Source organism: Equus przewalskii, chromosome 5, assembly GCF_037783145.1.
Source record: "Equus przewalskii isolate Varuska chromosome 5, EquPr2, whole genome shotgun sequence".
In the NCBI taxonomy this organism is placed as follows: domain Eukaryota; kingdom Metazoa; phylum Chordata; class Mammalia; order Perissodactyla; family Equidae; genus Equus; species Equus przewalskii.
In genome coordinates this window covers 7,659,906-7,677,064 of record NC_091835.1, presented here as the reverse complement: position 1 = coordinate 7,677,064, position 17,159 = coordinate 7,659,906, and the positions used below count along the sequence as shown (strand labels likewise).

Sequence of the window (17,159 nt, the reverse complement as noted above, 5' to 3'; positions counted from 1 at the left end):
AGGCCCACCCTAATGGTCTCATTTTAGCTTGATCCCCTCTCTAAAGACCCTACTTCCAAAGACGGTCACGTTCTGAGGTGCTGGAGCTTAGGGCTTCCGCATGCCTTTTCTGGGGGGACACAATTGAACCCACAACATACCTGCCCCATTTGACATTCTCCTCAGCAGTGGATGGAGGTTCTGATTTCTCCACATCCTCATCAATACTTATCTGATCCTGGAGGACAGCCGTCCTAGTGGGTGTGAGGGGACAGCTCACGGTGGCTTTGATTTGATTCCCTGATGACTGATGATGCCCAGCATCCTCCCATGTGCTTATTGGCCATTTGCTTATCTTTTTTGGAGAAATGTTTATTCAGATTCTTTGCCCATTTTAAAAATTAGGTTTTTTAAATTTCTGAGTTATGAGTGTTTTATATGTTCAGGATGCAAGTTCCTTATCAAGTATATGATTTGAGATAGATTTTTCCCGTTCTGTGAGTTCTCTTTTTACTTTGTGCTTTTCGTGTCATACCTAAGAATCCATCGCCAAATCTGACGTCACGAAGATTTAACCCTATGTTTTCTTCTAAGACTTTCATAGTTTTGGCTTTACAATTAGGTCTTTCATCCATTTTGAGTTAATCTGTATCTAAGGTATGAGGTCAGGGCCCAGCTGCATTCTTTTGTGTGTACCTCCCCAGTTGTTCCAGAACCATTTGTTGAAAAGGTATTCTTTGTCCACTTGGCCGTGATGATCTTGGCAACCTTGCCCAAAATCAACTGATCGCTGATGTGAGGGTTTATTTCTGGAATCTCAGTTGTATTCCACTGAGAGTGGAATAAGGATGTCTATCCGTACACCAGGACCAGGTATGCTGTTTTGATATTGTTGCTTTGTGGTAGGTTTTGAAACCGGGAAGTGTGAGTCTCCCAATTTTGTTCTTTTTCAAGATTGTTTTGCCTATTCTGGGTCCCTTCAGTTTCCACGGGAGTTTTAGATCAGCCTATCAATTTCTACGAAGCAGCCAGCTGGGATCCCAATAAGGATTAAATAGGATCTCTGGATCAATGTGGGGAGTATTTCCGTCTTAGCAGTGTGGAATCTTCTGATCCATGAGCATGGGATGTCTTTCCATTTATTTAGATCTTCTTTAATTTCTTTCAATACTGTTTCATAGTTTTCAGAGTATAAGTTTTGTGCTTTTTTTGTTCCATTTATTCCTGAGTATTTTGTTCTTTTTGATGCTATTTTAAATGGAATCGTTTTCTTAATTTTGTTTTCAGATTACCCATTGCCAGGATGTAGAAGTACAATTGATTTTTGTATGTTGATGATTTATCCTGCAACCTTGATGAACTCATTTGTTAGTTCCAATAGTTTTTTAATGGATTCCTTAGGATTTTCCATATACAAGGTCATGTCATCTGTGAATAGAGAGTTTTACTTCTTTCTTTCCAACCTGGATGCCTTTTCTTTTTTTCCTTTTTTTTCCCTAATTGTCCTGGCTGGGACTTCCGGCACAACGTTGACTGGAAGTGGCACGAGCAGAAATCCTTATCTCGTTCTTGATCTCAGGGGAGAGTGTGCAGTCTTTCACCATTGAGTGTGGTGTTGGCTGTGAGTTTTTTGTAGATGCTGTTTGTCAGGTTGAGGACATCTCTTTCTGTGTCTAGTTCGTTGCGTGTTTTTAAAATCAGGAAATGGTGCTGGCTTTTGTCGCATCTTTTTCTGCATCTATTGAGATGACCGTGTTGTTTTCGTTTTTTTCTTCTATTGATGTGGTGTATGACACTGATTGATTTTCAGATGTTGAAACAACTTTGCGTCCCTGGGAAATCCCGTTTGGTCATGATGTGTAATTCTGTTATTATATGTTGCTGGATTCGGTTTCCAGTATTTTGTTGAGAGTTTTTGCATCTCTACTCATAAGAGATACTAGTCTTTAGTTTTCTTGTTCTTGTAATATCTTTGTCTGGTTTTGGTATCAGGGTAGTTCTGGCCTCGTAGAATAAGCTAGGAAGTGTTTGCTCCTCCTCCACTTTTTGGAAGAATTTGTAAAGAGTTCATATTGATTCTTCTTTAAATGCGTGGCGGAATTCACGTGAGAAGCCCTCTGGGCCTGGGCCTTTCTTTGTGGGTCGTTTTTTTTTTTTTTTTTTTTCTAAGATTTTATTTTTTTCCTTTTTCTCCCCAAAGCCCCCCAGTACATAGTTGTATATTCTTCGTTGTGGGTCCTTCTAGTTGTGGCATGTGGGACGCTGCCTCAGCATGGTCTGACGAGCAGTGCCATGTCCGCGCCCAGGATTCGAACCAACGAAACACTCGGCCGCCTGCAGTGGAGCACGGGAACTTAACCACTCGGCCATGGGGCCAGCCCCTGTGGGTCGTTTTTTGAACGCTCACTCAATCTCTTTATTTGCTATAGGTCTGCTCACATTCTCTGTTTCTTCTTGAGTCGGTTTTGGTAGTTTGTGTCTTTCTAGGAATTTGTCCGTTTCGTCTTAACTATTGAATTTCTTGGCATACAGTTGTTCATAGTATTCCTTTATAATTCTTTTCATTTCTGTAAGGTCGGTAGTAATGTCCCCTCTCTTGTTTCTGATTCCAGTAATTTGCGTCTTCTCTCTCTTTCCTTGGTCAGTCCAGCTAAAAACCTTCTCAACTTTGTTGGCCTTTTCAAAGAACCTACCTTCTCTCTTATTCTACAGGGTTTTTCATTGTAATCGCTTAGTTTATAGCCACTGTTTATTGAGTGTCCTCTGCGTGGTGGCCACTCGACTCTCGTCTCGTTGGATCCTGGAAGAAGCACACGGGAGCAGATGTAATTGGCCGCAGTGTCCAGCGAGAGAGCTGAGGTGGGGTGCTTTGCCCGAGTCTGCCGTCAGCAGGCGGTGGATCCGGGCCCGGCTCGGCCTGAGCGTCTGCCCCGAAGCCGGATGAGGAGGCTTCCTCTGTTCGGCCTGTGCTGCCTGCTTCTGAGGCTCATTTGGTCGTTTCTAAGGGGAAGAGTGGGGGTCGCAGTTCCCTGGCCTCACCTTTCCCTGGGCCTCAGCTGCACCTGGTGAGCCTGTTAGGCATATTCCTGCCACCCTCAGTTCTGGTTCCGTGGGTCTGGGCTTGGGCCCGGGGACCTGCGTTGTTATCTGACACCCCAGTGATCCTGATGGGGTCTCCTGGTAGCGCCCGAGGGACTCGTGTGTGCCCTGGAGCTCTTCCTCACCTCCACTGCGTGCAGGCGCCCAGGAAGCCGCTGGTTCCTCTGGCCTCTGTGTCCTGCCTTCTCCTTCCCCTGGGTGCGGGTGGGAAGCAAGTTCCTTTTTGCTTTATAAAAATTTGTAGGGAGTTGTAACACGCCCCCTCCCCATCTTCCTAAAGTTCTGTCTGAGGTAACAGAGCGCAGGAGTTTCAGGGGTTAATATGTAGGCTTGGAGCGTGTCATAAGCAGTCAGCTAGCACGTGCGCACACACACGCGCACACACACACACACATGCACACACACCCCCTGCTCCCCATCAGCAGCGAGGGGGCAAGGCTGGGGGAGAAAGTGACACTGAGCTGTGACAGGCTTCTCATTTTCCTGGAATGTGGCTCCCAAAAGGTCTCATATTTTTCAGCGTTTCTGCCTCTGGGGCTGTGTAAACATCACATGGGGGTTCGCTGCATCTGAGAGACGGACGGCAGGAGCTGGGAAGGGGGAGGAGGAACCCGGAGCAGGGAGAGAAGGGCTAATGGGAGATGGAGAATTGGAGCCAGAGGGGGAGAGAGGAGAGGGAGATCCTGGGGTCCTGCTGGGAAAGGACGCATGGTGAGACAGGCAGGAAGGAGCAGAGGCTGGCGGGCCCACACAGAGTGTGAGGGGTCTGGTGAGGGCTGGGTCTGTGGCACAAGGAGAGGGCACAGGGCCTGGCGCAGGTCAGGGGTCCGGTCAGCGGTGTGTGTCGGGGGTGACTTCTGAACCCCGGGTCCATGCCATCCTCCCTGGCTGCTTCTAGCTGTTAGCTTGGGGGTCCGCAGTGCCTGCTCGAGCCGGCTAAGCGGGGAGAGTGAGGGAGAGCTGGGATTCCCCTCCTGGGGCCTGGGGAAGCTGGCAGCCCTACCTCCTGGGCCCCGTGCCCTTGCCTGAGAGACACTGCTGGCCCTGAGATGCCCCCGAGAATCCAGCGTCGTCTCCTGCTCGGCCCTGCCCGGGAGCCGGCCGCTGACCTCCTGCGCTTCTTGAGCCGGGGTGTCCTGGGTGGGGCCTGGTGGAGCTGGGGCCCCCTGCCCTTGGGCTCCGGGGGGCCTTGGCTCTGCGGTTTTTGTGAGCTGTGTTATAGCAGACAGTCGTTCGGGCTTCGAAATCTGGTTTCCCCATCGGGATAGAAATGGTGACATTGGCATCAGCCAGCCTTGCCAGGTCGGTGTGAGGATCAGAGAAGATGTAGGTGGGCGCTTGGCATGGGATGAGCTCTTTCTCAACAGATCGTAACTCTTACTCTATTATTTTGAGACCCGGGGATAACAGACAGCTGAGGGCCCGGCGAGCTCCACAAGAATGACCACGGCCCACACTCCTTACCCACCCCCCACATTGATTCCCCCGCCTGCGGGCACCCGCTGGCCCCATGTCCTCCTTTCTCCCCTGCCTTGCCCGGGACCTGTGAGGCTCTGCTCCCTCTCTCTCAGAGTTTTGGCCCCTGGCTGATGAGTGACTCGGCCAACCGTCCCCCGCAGCGGGCAGGCGGGTGGCATGTTAGCGGGGGGCCATTAGAGGAGAGTGGGGGTGTGTCCTGGGCACAGCGAAGCAGGGGACGAGTCACAGATTAACCCCCCGCCGGGCCGGGGCACCCAAGCGAAGGTGTCCAGAGGTGTCTGGGTTCAAACCGGGTTCTGTTCAAGGGAGCGGTGGAGGAAGGTCACTCGTGGGTCGGCCGTGATGGGAGGGAAGGCTCTAGGGCTGCTCCCGTCCTCCTCGGAAAGCCACCCGGGCCTGAATCGATCCTCTGTCCCTGCCCACACAGGACCATTTAGTCTCACCCTCCCAGCCCCGCTAACAGGTAGGCGTTGGTGTAGCCCCTGGGACCTGGAGGAGGAAGCGGGCTGAGATGGTGGAGCAGTGCTCACACGGCCGGGAAGGGGTGGAGCCGGGGCCCAGGAATTGAGCCCAGACTCGGGGAGGCTCAGGAGAGAGTCCGACCCGGAGGTGGGAGGGCGGGAAGCCTGACCCCTGTCTGACTTCTTCAACACTCTCTCTGTAATTGCGCAAGGAGCTTCGCCTCTTTGTGGCTTGGGTTCCTGATCTGTCCCTGCCTCCTGAGATTATTGTGAGGATGAAGTGAGTGAGTGCGTATGAAGAGCTTAGAGCCATAGATAAATACCAGCAGTTACTAGCATCATTCCCCTGTGAATGGGGTCCCAGGACAGAGGCTGTGTCAGGGTGGACCTTCTGCATTCCTAAGCCCTCCTGAACCTCCAGGGAAGACAGTTAGAACGATCTCCACTGGACTGGGCTGTCTTGTGAGATGGTGAGCTCTTAGCAGCCATGTTGCGTTGTGAGGAGGGAGATTGGACTTGGGGCAGTCAGGGTATCTTGTTCTAAGATTTGGGAACTTGGGAGTCAGAGCTGGCTTTGTTTCCTGGCTCCCTTGCTGACAGCTGAGTGACCTTGGACAGCTTCCTGAGGTGCCCTGATTCTCAGTTTCCTCATCCGTAAACTGGGCTCATACAGACCTTCCTGTGGGGTTGTGGTGAGGATTGGATTAACTAGATCTGGGAGGTGCTTTTCAGCTCCTGCTGCACAGTAGCTAAGGATTTGGGACAGCTGTGTTGTGGTGGCCGCATTATGGTTATTTTCATTAGATGCTGAGTCTGGCTGTCTCCGGGTGACAATCCCAGAGCTGGAATACCCCTGTATTCATTCCGCCTGTGTCACCTTCTCCCCAGCTGGGTCGGCTTGCTGTGCTTCCTGAGCAGTCCGCCTTCTTCCCCTCTGCCCTCCTCGTCTCAGCATCCCCCGTCTGTGTCCCCGAGCCGTCTGGGGACCTTCCCAGCTTGAACCCCACGCCCCTTCCAAGGTCGGGGACAGTTCCAAGCCTGTCCTCTGGCTCTCATTCTCACCCCTTGTCTGTGTCTTCTTTAGGACCCACTTAAGAATTTTTTAAAATTTTGAAATGCTTTTAGATTTAGAGAGTTTACAAAAATGGTGCAAAGAGTTCCCATATACCCTTCACCAAGCTTCTCTGAACGTCGCCGTCTTACAGAGGGCAGGACATCGACACCGACCGGATGCTGTTAAGCCGTCTGCGCATCTTAGTGGAATTTGGCCCATTTCCGCTGCCGCCCCTGTCCGGATCCAGAATGCAGTTCTGGATCCCACGCTGTCTGTCGTCTCCAGGTCTCCTTGGCCCGCTCCGCGCTGGGGCGGCCCCTCCGTCAGCCCGCGGCCCCTCTGTCTTGGGCACTTCTGAAGAGTGCTGGGCAGCTGTTTTGTTTTTAGAGTGTCCGCAGGTCAGGTTTATTTCCTATTTCCACCATTCCTTCTTCACATATTAACTGGAATTCTACTGTCCCTTTTCCCTCATTTGCTTATTTATTCAATTATTTATTTATGTCGGTATGGAACCTGAATATTCCCTTCATTTTATGGGTTATAATCCAATGCTGTCATTATTTTTCTTGGATCCAGTTGACCCAGCTATGGCCACTAGGAGGTCCTTTAATTTGACAGAACACATGGTTTTGACCCCTCTTATTTACTGTGTCAGTCACAGACACAGCGGTGTGTCAGCTGTGTCAGTCTGGGTTTTTCCAGAGAAACAGAACCAATAGGATATAGATATATATAGAGAGATTTATTTTAAGGAATTGGGGTGGCAAGTCTGAAGTCTGTACGGCGGGCTGGAAACTCAGGTAGGAGTTGATGTTGCAGTCTTCAGGCAGAATTTCCCCCTCTGCAGGAAACTTCAGATTTTGCTCTTTGCACCTTCAACTGATCGGATGAGGCCCACCCACATTATCGAGAATAATTTCCTTTACTTGCGGTCAGCTGATTGTGAATATTCACCACATGACAGAATACCTTCACACAACACTAGATTGTGTTTGATTAAATCATCGAGTACTATAGGCTCACCAAGTTGACACGGACAACTAACCATCACACGCACCCATTCTATAGGAAGCATGAAGGTCATTTAGCTTTCCATTCGTCAGCGTGGTGGGGGACGGGGAACACAGGGGTCCCGGCAGGCTGATTCGGGATGGGAGAGCGCAGTTCTGGTCCAGCCCTCTTTAGTTTCTAGATCTGACTTCTGATTCCCGCCCTCTGTGAGAGCTCGGGGGATCTTTCCTGTCGTTTGTAAAATGGGAGAGTCATTGTTCTTCCGGAGTGGGTGGGGGGGTCAGAAGAAGGATTTTTAAATACCTGCCTTGGAAGCCTGGGTGGGAACGCCCCCTCCACAGGGCTTGGCTTCAAGTACCTTCCAGGACTTGCACCCAACCTTCTGGGGACACCTGGGCACCCGTCCCTCCTGGGAGAGGCTAAGGTGGTGTCGGCAGCAGCAGTTTCTCCTCTGAGCTGATCAGTGTGGGGGAGGGTACCAGAGAGACCAAAGAGGGTCAGCCACAGAGCCAGGCAGGAGCTGCGGCTCCGGGTGTGCGCGTGTGCCTGTGCACGTGCCTGCGCGCTGGCTCGAGGTCTGATGGGGAGTGATTGGAGATGCAGGCAGACCTTCTGGCACTTGAGTCTGCAAGAGAGATACCACTGCTGAGCAAGGCTGTCTGACGGGCCAGGGCTCCCTGAGGTTCTTTAGGCTGTTGGCGGGGGTGGGGTGCAGGGAGACGTCTGGCTTTCCCAGAATTGGGGACGGAGATGTGGACACTAGGAAGAAAGGGGCCTTCATGCGAGAGGAAAACCCTGAATATGTCCCGAAGACCTCCCCTGCTGATAGGGTCTTGGCATCCTTCCTCCTTCCCGGGCATCAGCTGGCCTTCTTTCCGTAAGGGGAAACAGGCCCAGGATGGTTCTGGCTTCAGTAGAGGATGGAGGAGTGGGTACCAGCCCCAGTCGCTGGGGTAACCAGATGATTTGCTTGGTCTTTGTGGGGATGGCCTAGGAAGAGTTGGGCTGAGATCTCAGCTGGAGGGAGTGGGTTAGTTCTGAGGAGGTGCCTTCCGGTGGGGGGAGCCAGGAGAGGGGCACTGGGGGACGAAGGAGCAGCTGGGACCCCTTGGGAGGAATCTCGAGAGTGGAAGTGGCTATTTGGTCAGGGCAGGGCCGAGCCTTCGTGCGGGTGGGGCGTGGGTCTGCAGGGCTGGAGGATGAGCTGAGCTGCCGGGAACGTGGAAGGAGAGTCCTGGGGTCCCAGCCTGCCTTGCACGCACCTGGGGAGAACAGCGCAGGCCAGCTGTGCCCCTTAAGGGCACGTCTGTCCTCATACCACCCCTGCACCCACCCCTGTGAGCCCAGCCCCTGGGGCAGCGATGAGATCCAGGAGATGAGACGGGGGTCATTGAGCATCCTTGGAAGTGAGCTTGACCAGTGCCAGCCTCAGTTTCCTCGTCTGTAGCGTGGGGATAATGAAGATCATATCTAGGTTGTTGTCAAAAGCTTGGGAAATGGTGCACATTGTGGGGTGGATGTCCTGTTCCTGGCCAGGGCGATGAGTGGGGGCCCCTTTATGCACAGCTGGACCCCCACCCACTAGGCGGGTTAGTGGAGGGGCTGCGGGGGGTGGTCTCCCAGGACCCCAGCGCAGGACTGGGTCCCTCCCCCACTGTCTCCACAGCTGCTTCTCCGCCCCTCCTCCCTCACACGTGAAGATGATAAACACTCTGCCAGCTCCGAATAGGGCCTGACCTCAGCGGCGAGGCATCTCCCCTCGCCCCCCGCCCTCCCGGCCCTGCATTCCCACAGAGGAGGAGGCGCAGCTGCTGCCCCTCGCCCCTGCCGTCTCCTTTGTCCTGCGGCTGCTGCCCACCAGCCCCTTTCTTCCAGCCAGTCTTCGACCTTGAAAGCCAAAGGGCCTGAGTTGGCTCTCAGATGGGATAGTTGATGATGATGATAATAGTGGGTGCCATTTCTTAAGCAGTTAGGCTCTAGGGTCCATGCTAAGCACGCTCTGTGGATCGTGCCAGTGAATTCTCAGGACAGCTCCGTGAGGAAGTTGCTGTATGGTTCTTCCAGTTTTAGCACAGACAGGGAGGGGAAGATGGGGAGGAGGGGAAACTGAGGCTCAGAGAGGTCAAGCTGCTTGCCCAGCCTCACACAGCTAATGAATGGGTGGAGCCAGAACCCTGTGCTGCTGATGTCCCAGTGCCCCCTCCACCCCCAGCAGCGTCAGGCTCAGTCAGTCTGTCTCAACCCAGGACGCAGGTCCCCGGTCCTGAGAGCAGACGACGCGAGAGTGGGAGGCAAGACTTACTCAGGGCCTGGGTCTCCCTGGGGCATCTCAGCTGCCGGGAAGGATGGACAGGCGTCTCCTGGGTGCTGAGAGCTTTGTAGGGGGAGGTCTGTGTCCCCTGTCACTCTGTCGCCAGTTGCTGGAGGTGTAAAGTAAGACACCAGGGTGAGCAGACAGCGCCCCCCCCCCCCCCCGCCCCGCCCCGCCCAGGCACTACCCTCACCCCTTTGCCTCCAGGCCTGTTTCAGGCTCTGCAGGGACAAGGAAAACATCCTGTCATTAATTTTTCCCCCGTGAACCTCACATTTTGAGAAAGTACCCTGTTTCCCCCATTTTTGTTAATCAAACACATTTTGACTACCAACTAGAACTTCCAGAAGCCTGGAGTAATCTACATTCCCACCCTGAGCTGGTGTAATTCCAGCCCGAAGCTCAGACGTGTGGTGTTGTGGAATGTTGACCAAGGCTCACAGCTTTCCATTTCCACCTTCCAGTGCCCTCACGGTCTAACCTGCGTTCAGCTTGCTGCCATCTTTCCTGCCGCTTCCGTGTAATAACTCTCCGGTCACCCAAACCTATCGTGCGGCCCGGCCCTCTGGCCTTCGGCTCCATCCTCTCCCTCCCGCGGATGATGTCATTCTGGACTTCCTGTCCGGCTCTTTCATCACTTTAGCTCTGTGCTGGGCCTCGGGCTCCTGCTGGGCTGGTTATCCACCTGCCCTCGAAGTTCAGCTAGTTGGCTTGGGTGTCGGAGAGATGTGGGTTCGAATCCTGGCTCTGCCACCCCCTGGCCTGGGGGCCTTGAGGAAGTCACGTGTCCTCTCTGGGTCACAGTTTCCCCATCTGTAGAATGTGCGTCGTGATGTCTACCTCCCAGGGCTGTGTGGGGATTGCAGACAGTGGGGGTCAGAGCCAGGCCAGCGCCGCCCTTGATAGACAGGGCGATGGTGGGTATTCACCGTCTCGCTCCCCGTCCCAGCCACCGCTGCCTTAGCCCGGTTCATTCCCCGTGGCGGGCGATGTCTCAGGACAGCTGCGTCCTTGCATCTTCAGGATGCAGACGAGGGTTTGGGCGGAGGGTGCCTGACTCCCGCACTGGGCTCGGGGAGTGAGGAAGCAGGCTGCCCTGCGGGGCTGGGGCTTCAGGTGAGCTCGTTCCCGGCCGCCGTCAGACGCGTTCCCTTTTCTCATTTCACCACGTCGTCGGTCATCACCATCCTACGCCGTTACTTCATTTTTCAAAAAAATAACTTGCTTTTTTAACCTTTTTCTCATTCTAAGTGATAGAATCTGTGGGCTTAATCTATAGTTATATACTTTTTATTTCTTTCTAAATACAAAACTATTAAAATTGTTGAGCCATATTTGCAACTAAAATCATCTTAAAGACCACATTTAGGCCACGCGGATAGATGAACTTCTCCGCGTGTGTGCTTTGCTTTTTGCCCGTTCTTTGTTGCAGGAGATTTAAAACAGGCAGAAGCAGCAGGGCTGGGATGAAACGGCCCTGCAGCCGCCCCCTGCTTCAGCGACCGTCGGCTGTGTGCTGTTTCTGTGTCGTCTGCCCCCTCACTCCCTTTTTTTTTTTTACTGGAGTGTTTGTAAAGCAAATCTCAGACGTTATATCGTTTCACTGTAAATACTTCAGTATGTATCATTAACAGAGAAGGACTTTTAATTTTAACATTACCGTAATGCCGTTATCACAGTCAGCATAATTAATGATTTCTTAGGAGCAGCTGCTACCCACTCTGTGTTCCGTTCTCCCGATTGTCTCAAACGTGTCTCGTGTCGGTGGGTTGGTTGAATCAGGCAGGTGGACTTGGAAACTACGCTCCAGCCTCTCTGTTTCTAGAATGATCGTGTATCTATCTGCATGGATCGTCGCCTCTGTCTCTTCACCTGATGAGTGTGGTCCCCTTTGCCGGATTTCCGTGGTTTCCAGCCCTCTCCGCCCCCTTCCAGGATGCCAGCTGGGGTCTCTGTCTGGCTGTGAAGTCAGGAGCTCAATATCCCTCCCATTCCCAGCTTCCCCTCTCTGGCCTTGCCCCCCTAACCCCCTGCCCTGTCCCTCGGCAGGTGTGGGGCTCTGGGGCTTCTGGGTGTGCGTGTGGGGAGACGGTGGGGGGAGAGCGGCACCTTGGGGTGAAGTTGGGAGGGGACGGGAAGGCTCACGCGCCTGTCTCTCTTGATGCCTCATCTGATAAATATTGAGTCCCTGAGATGTCCATGTAAGGCCGCCTTGCTGGCTTGGAGCGGGGCAGCAGGCAGCTCCAAAGGGGCTGGCCGTGCGTCACGTGGCTCTGGGAAGCCCGGCTGCCTTACCGGGTGGGAGGCCCTCGTGGGAACACACCCTCTTGCTCAGTGGCGCTCCCACTGTGGGCCCACCCTCTGGGCCCCTGCCCTCTGGCTTTCATTGCCAGCCAAGGTCCTGCCCTCTCTGAGCCCCGGCACCTGGTCTCCAGCTTGGGCCTCGGCTCTGATCCTCTCAGATCCCGTCTCCCTGGGGCTGGGAAAGTCACGCCCCAGAGTCCCCGGGGCCTGCGTCCTTCCTCTCCTGCTTTGCTTCTGAGGCCTTTCGCCTCACTTCTTGGCCTCCTGGGAAATTGGTTCCTCTTCCTGGTTTCTCCCTGAAAGCCTGTGCTGTGCTCCTTTCGGGAAGCCGCAGCCCTTCTCTGTTCTCATTTGAAAAATGCCCAGAACAGCTCTTGACCTCATTGATCAAGCAGTTCAGAGGACATTAGAGATTTAAGTGTGTGTGCATGCGAGTGTGCATGCGAGTGTGTGCACACAGACTTTAGAACCGCACCCTGGATCACGGATGAGGCTGCGAGGTGAGAGAGAGACTGGAGTGAGGGCTGCCTGGGATCGCCAGGTCCAGCAGGACTCCCCGCTGCCACTGTGGCCACATCTCCTCTCCCGGCTCCTCTTCCCTTCAGCTGCCTCAGGCTCCCCCTCCGGTCTGGGCATCTGGCGTCTTCCTCTTTCCTGCCGGACTTTCCTCTCTGTTCCTCTTCCTCCCTCCCTTCTTCTCTGCCCCTCGGGACTGAACGTTCGTGTCATCCTCAGGGTCCTGCCTTGTGCCCTGAGTCCCAGCCCTTCGTCCTGACCATCTGCCCTAAAACCCAAAGACCCCTCCCTCTTGACTGCAGGGCTGGGGGACCCCCTTCTCTGTCTTCACAGCTCCCAGGTTTTCTCAAAGCCCTCGGTGACTCGGGAAATGGAGGGCTCGTGTCTTCCTGTCCCCTCTTGCAGGGACACCCCTCACTCCTTGAGGCAGCTGCCGATGCCCTGGGACACCCCCCGAACGCCTGACCCCTTTGTGTGTGTGTGTGTTACTGAGAGCCCTGTGCCCGAGCCTGTAATGAACACAAGTTTCTTCCCTGAGGAGAATGACCCCGATCGACTCAGTGGCACTGAAAATCTGTGATTCTAAGAGTCAGCCAGGAGGCGATGGTTGGAGGTCTTGGAGGAAGCCCTGGGTAGGAGTTGGAAGACCTGGGTTCAGATTCTGGCCGTGGGGTCTCAGGGAAGTGCAGTCCTCGCCCCTGTGGGATGGTGGCCATGACAATGCTGTCACTGCCTGATGGTAGGACGGGGGAGGAGACTCCGGAACCCTGCAGGAGGGGCTCGGAGCTGCCTGCAGCCTCTGCCCGGCCGTGCGTGCAGGGTCCCCGAGGCGGCGTGGGGTGTGTGTCTGCCCCGCGAGGAGGGCCTGGGTGCAGGGGGGCAGCTGTGTGTTAGCCCACTTCTCAGGATGAGTACAGACCTCCTCTCTTTCCTGCGTGGGTGTCTGAGGGAGACTGAGGCCATAGCAGGCCTGGGGTCCCTGGAGAGGGAGACGCAGAGTGCGGGGAGAGCGGCGGGCCCTGGCCAGGCATGCGTGCTGCTGGCGCCGGCTCCTTGGGCTCCTCCAGGACGGCGCTGCGGGTGGGTGGCATCCACAGGGCTGAGACTCGGCGCCGGAACGTGCCGAGGATGCTTGAGGCCGCTTATCTCGGGCCAGGAATGTGCCGTGGTATTATTAGCCGGCAGCCTTCGGGCCTTTGGAACAAGCCCTGGGGCGCGTGGCAGACACCTGTCCAGCTCCGCCTGCCCAGACGCCCTGTGGGTGTCTGCGCCCAGCCTCCCCCAGCTGGGGCTCCCGAGTGAGCCTGTGTGCAAGTGTGTGCGTGTGCGTGCATGGGAATGTGTACATGGATCTGTGTATGTGTGTATGTGTGCATGGATCCATGTGTACATGTGTTTGTGGGCATGTGCCTGTGTGGGTACGAGTGTATGTGTATCTGAGTGTGAGTGTGTGTGATTGTGTGGCTGTGTCTGTGTGTGCCCCTGCCCTGAGGAAGCAGGTGCCCCAGGGGGCCCTAGGGAGCAGGAGGAAAGTAAGGGAGGAGAGGAGGCTGATGACCACCAGGCTTGATGAGAAGTTGGGGGCTGCGTGGGGAGGCGGGGACAGCATGCAGGACGGGCTCCTGGGGCTCTTGGCGCTTGGGATCTGGGCCACCCCATTGACTAGAATCTCCGAGGCAGCGGGGGAAGGAGCCCTGAGGTCAGCTGGCCTCTATCACTCACTGGCTTGTGACCTTGGGCAAGTGACTTCGCCTCTGTCGGCCTCGTCTCCTCCTCTGTATGATGGTGACAATCAGTCCCTGCCTGTTAGAGTTAAAATTAGAGAAAAAAATACTGTGCCTGGAACACGCTAGGAGCTCCATAAACGACAACATTTCATCACCATCGTCATCATCACCGTTGTCGTCGTGATTATGGAGCTCTGTCTGCCCTGCATCTCGCCTTGGCAGTCCCTCTCGGTCCAGAACCCCCAGGCAGGACGGGAGAACCCCAGCTTATTCCGCTTGTGGCATGGCGATGAGATAGAGGCCCAGAGAGGGCACAAGACTGGCCCAGGGTCATGGGGGAGCCAGTTGGAACCAGAAGGACCTAGCCCCCTGGCTCCTGGCTGCTCTTGCCACCACGCTGCAGGTCTGGCTCGTATTTCGGGGTGGCGGTGCCTTGCCAGGCTGGAAAGGTGAGGAGAGTCTGGCTGGGTTTCTCCTCCAGGCCAGCTGCTATGGACAGCCCGGGCCTGTGTGTCCACTATGTGGCTTCCTACAGGACTGAGTTCCCACTGCCTCCTCTAACTGCCCTCCTATGAGTCTTCTGCTTCTGAGCTCCCCTGGTCCTACCATGACTCTCAGGTGGAGAGGAGCCAGCCCCAAGGGGGCCAGGCCCTGGATGCTTGCTCCCTTGCCCTGTCCTGCCCAGGAGAGCTGGCCTTCTACCTCTGGACTGAAGTTCTCATACCTGGCTGGGCTGCTCCAGCCCCACCTTCTGCTCCCACTCTGGCCAGACGGGAGTGGAATTCCTAGGAAGCGCAGGGCCCATGTAGAGCTGGGCCCCCCACCTGCCCTCCCTCTGCCCCACCAGCAGCCCCACATCCTCTCCCTCGGCCCTCTTATGCCTCCCTGGAGCTCGCAGGTGCCAGTATGGCTGGCCCCCCCGGCATTGCTGGCCCGGGGTGTCGCCAGGAGTGTGGAGGTGGGAGCGGGCACTTTGGTGCCTGGGCACGGTGGGCGGGGGTGGACGGGGCAGGTGGGATCTGCCAGGATCCCTCAGCCTGGGCAGCCTGTGATTGTCCTGGGTGCCAGCCAGAGAAGACTTGTTTTTCACAACATCACCGACTGCCCGGAAGGAAAAGAAGAAACCAACAACAACAAAAACCACCGGCAAACTTTTTTTTCTTTTGGAATCTGCCATTAATGGCCGATTGGCTGTACATTATTAAACAGGCCGCTGGAGGTGTGCCAGGGAGGGAGCTGGGGCCAAGACTCACAGCCTGAACACCATGTTCCTAGGAAACAGGCCCCCGCGGGCTCCCTGGGGAGAAGCACCCAGAGCGGAGGGCTCCAGCGGCTGCTCCTCGCCCTGTCCCCTTCCCAGTCCAGCCTCTGTTCTGGTCATCTGGCGGAGAGCAGGACCGTGCTGCACCTGGACCCAAACATCCTTTATCCAGGCTCTGTGGGCCCTCCCCACCCGGGGCTGAACTGCTCTCTCCCTCCTCGTGGTTAAGTGACAGGCTCCGGCTGCCATCCCCGCACAGGTGGGGCGGCCCTCGCTCTTCTGGGGGCTCGCCTGGGCATTGCACTGGGAGTTGGACACCTGGTTCTAGGGTGACACTGGGACTCCCTATGTGGCCTCGCTGGGCCTCAGTTCCCACGTTGCTACGAGGATGGGATTGGGCCGGTTGGCTCAATTCTTGCGCACGTTTTGTGAGTCTTGGGGAGAGGCTGGGGGTTGGTACTCGGAGTGTGGAGTCCTTCTTGCCCCCTCCCTGGTCCCATCGGTGAGACTGGGAGCCGCGTCTCGAGCAAGCGCTGCTGGGAGGGGCTGGCCGTTGGTCCACGTGCATCTCTTTGGACAGTCCCTCTAGCCGCCTCGAAGCTGACCGAGTGAAGGTCAAAGGTCTGAAGGTGGCGTCCTGTGGGCGAACCGGCAGGGGGTCTGGAGGCGTTCGGGTGCCCGTTGTCTTGGTGAAGCCGGTGCTGCCCTGGGAGACCTGGATGAAAGCCTGACACGGGTGTGGTCCTGCTGCTGCTGGCAGGGGGGGTCATCAGTTTGGGAGCTGGGTCGTCAGGACCCTCTCTGAAGCTCTTAGAGGCAATATGGCGCAGTGGCTAGTGTTCAAATGTGGCTCCTCCTGGCGCCACTGCCCCTGCGCTGTCTTAGGATTGTTGACTTTGGGCAAGTGGCCTCGCCTCCCCGTCTGATCTCCCCCACTGTACGGAGCTGGGTTAGAGGGACGTCTTGTCTGGGGCTGCGGGCAGCGGGGAACGAGCTCACGCTTATCCCGGGGCCGCCCATCTGAAGTGTACACGAGCTGTTGGGATCCGAGCCATCCCTCCCTCCATGTCCTGTCCTGTCCCTTCCTGTCCCCCACCCCACTCTGTGTGCGGTGTGCTCTTCTGCAGTGTCTCCTCCAGGCCACTGTCCCTTGAGGGCAGGCATTCCATCAGGCTGTGCTCGTGTTTGCAAACAGCATTTGTTGAATGAATGAGTGAGTGACTGACTGACTGAATGAGGGGCCACTGGAAAAAAATCAGGGCCAGAGAAACCACTGAGCACCTGGAATGTGGAAAGGTCCAGAAACTGAGAAAGGACTGGACGTGTCCAGCCTGGAAGCGGCTGCGCTGGGGGACTGTGAGCCCCTGAGTGTGTGTGAGATTCTTGAATAAAGCTTTGAAGGGATTTGTTCTCCGAAGCGGTACCGGTACCGGGGGGTGCAGGTTCCAGTGGGTGGAGAGGGCAGCCGCGGCATGGAGTGAGCTCTGAGGCGGAGGCTGGCTGGAGTCCCTGGCACAGCACACAGCAGAGCCCGGCATGGTGCAGGATGTCCGCTAGCCGGGCCCTGCGGCCGCTGCCGCTCAGGCTGCTGCTTCAGATGGAGGGGAGGACGGTGACGGCGGCGACGTCTCTGAACTTCAGCGTCCTCGTCTGTGAAGTGGGATTCACGATGGGCAGGACCCCTAAGGTTGCAGGGAGGGTTAAAGCAAGTCGACACCCACACAGCTCTCAGAACAGCACCCGGCCCAGGAGAGCTGTCTGAAAATTCGAGCATTTCTTAAACAGGGTGGAAGAGATAGACCGGAAGGAGAGATGGATGGTGACTCTGGGGTGGGGGCGTCCGGGGTGGGGACGGCGATGGCGTCTCTCAAGGAGGAGGATGGGGGGGGCATATGCGCATGGAGGGCTGCTCTGTGCCAGACTCGGCACTCCGTGCTTAGAGTGGTTAAGTAACTTG

The 17,159-nt window shown here is 55.7% G+C and overlaps 1 protein-coding gene and 1 long non-coding RNA gene across 21 annotated transcripts in view; one reads left to right on the top strand and one right to left on the bottom strand.

Moving 5' to 3' along the window:
* Positions 1-17,159, top strand: part of TNS1 (tensin 1) — a 206,656-nt gene that overhangs the window by 49,144 nt on the left and 140,353 nt on the right. The window lies entirely within an intron of this gene.
* LOC139083226 (uncharacterized) lies at positions 6,794-11,277 on the bottom strand. The gene is made up of 3 exons (XR_011539775.1): positions 9,876-11,277; positions 9,386-9,503; positions 6,794-7,708 (listed from the first exon to the last, which is right to left on the bottom strand). It is a non-coding gene; the product is annotated as an uncharacterized lncRNA (long non-coding RNA).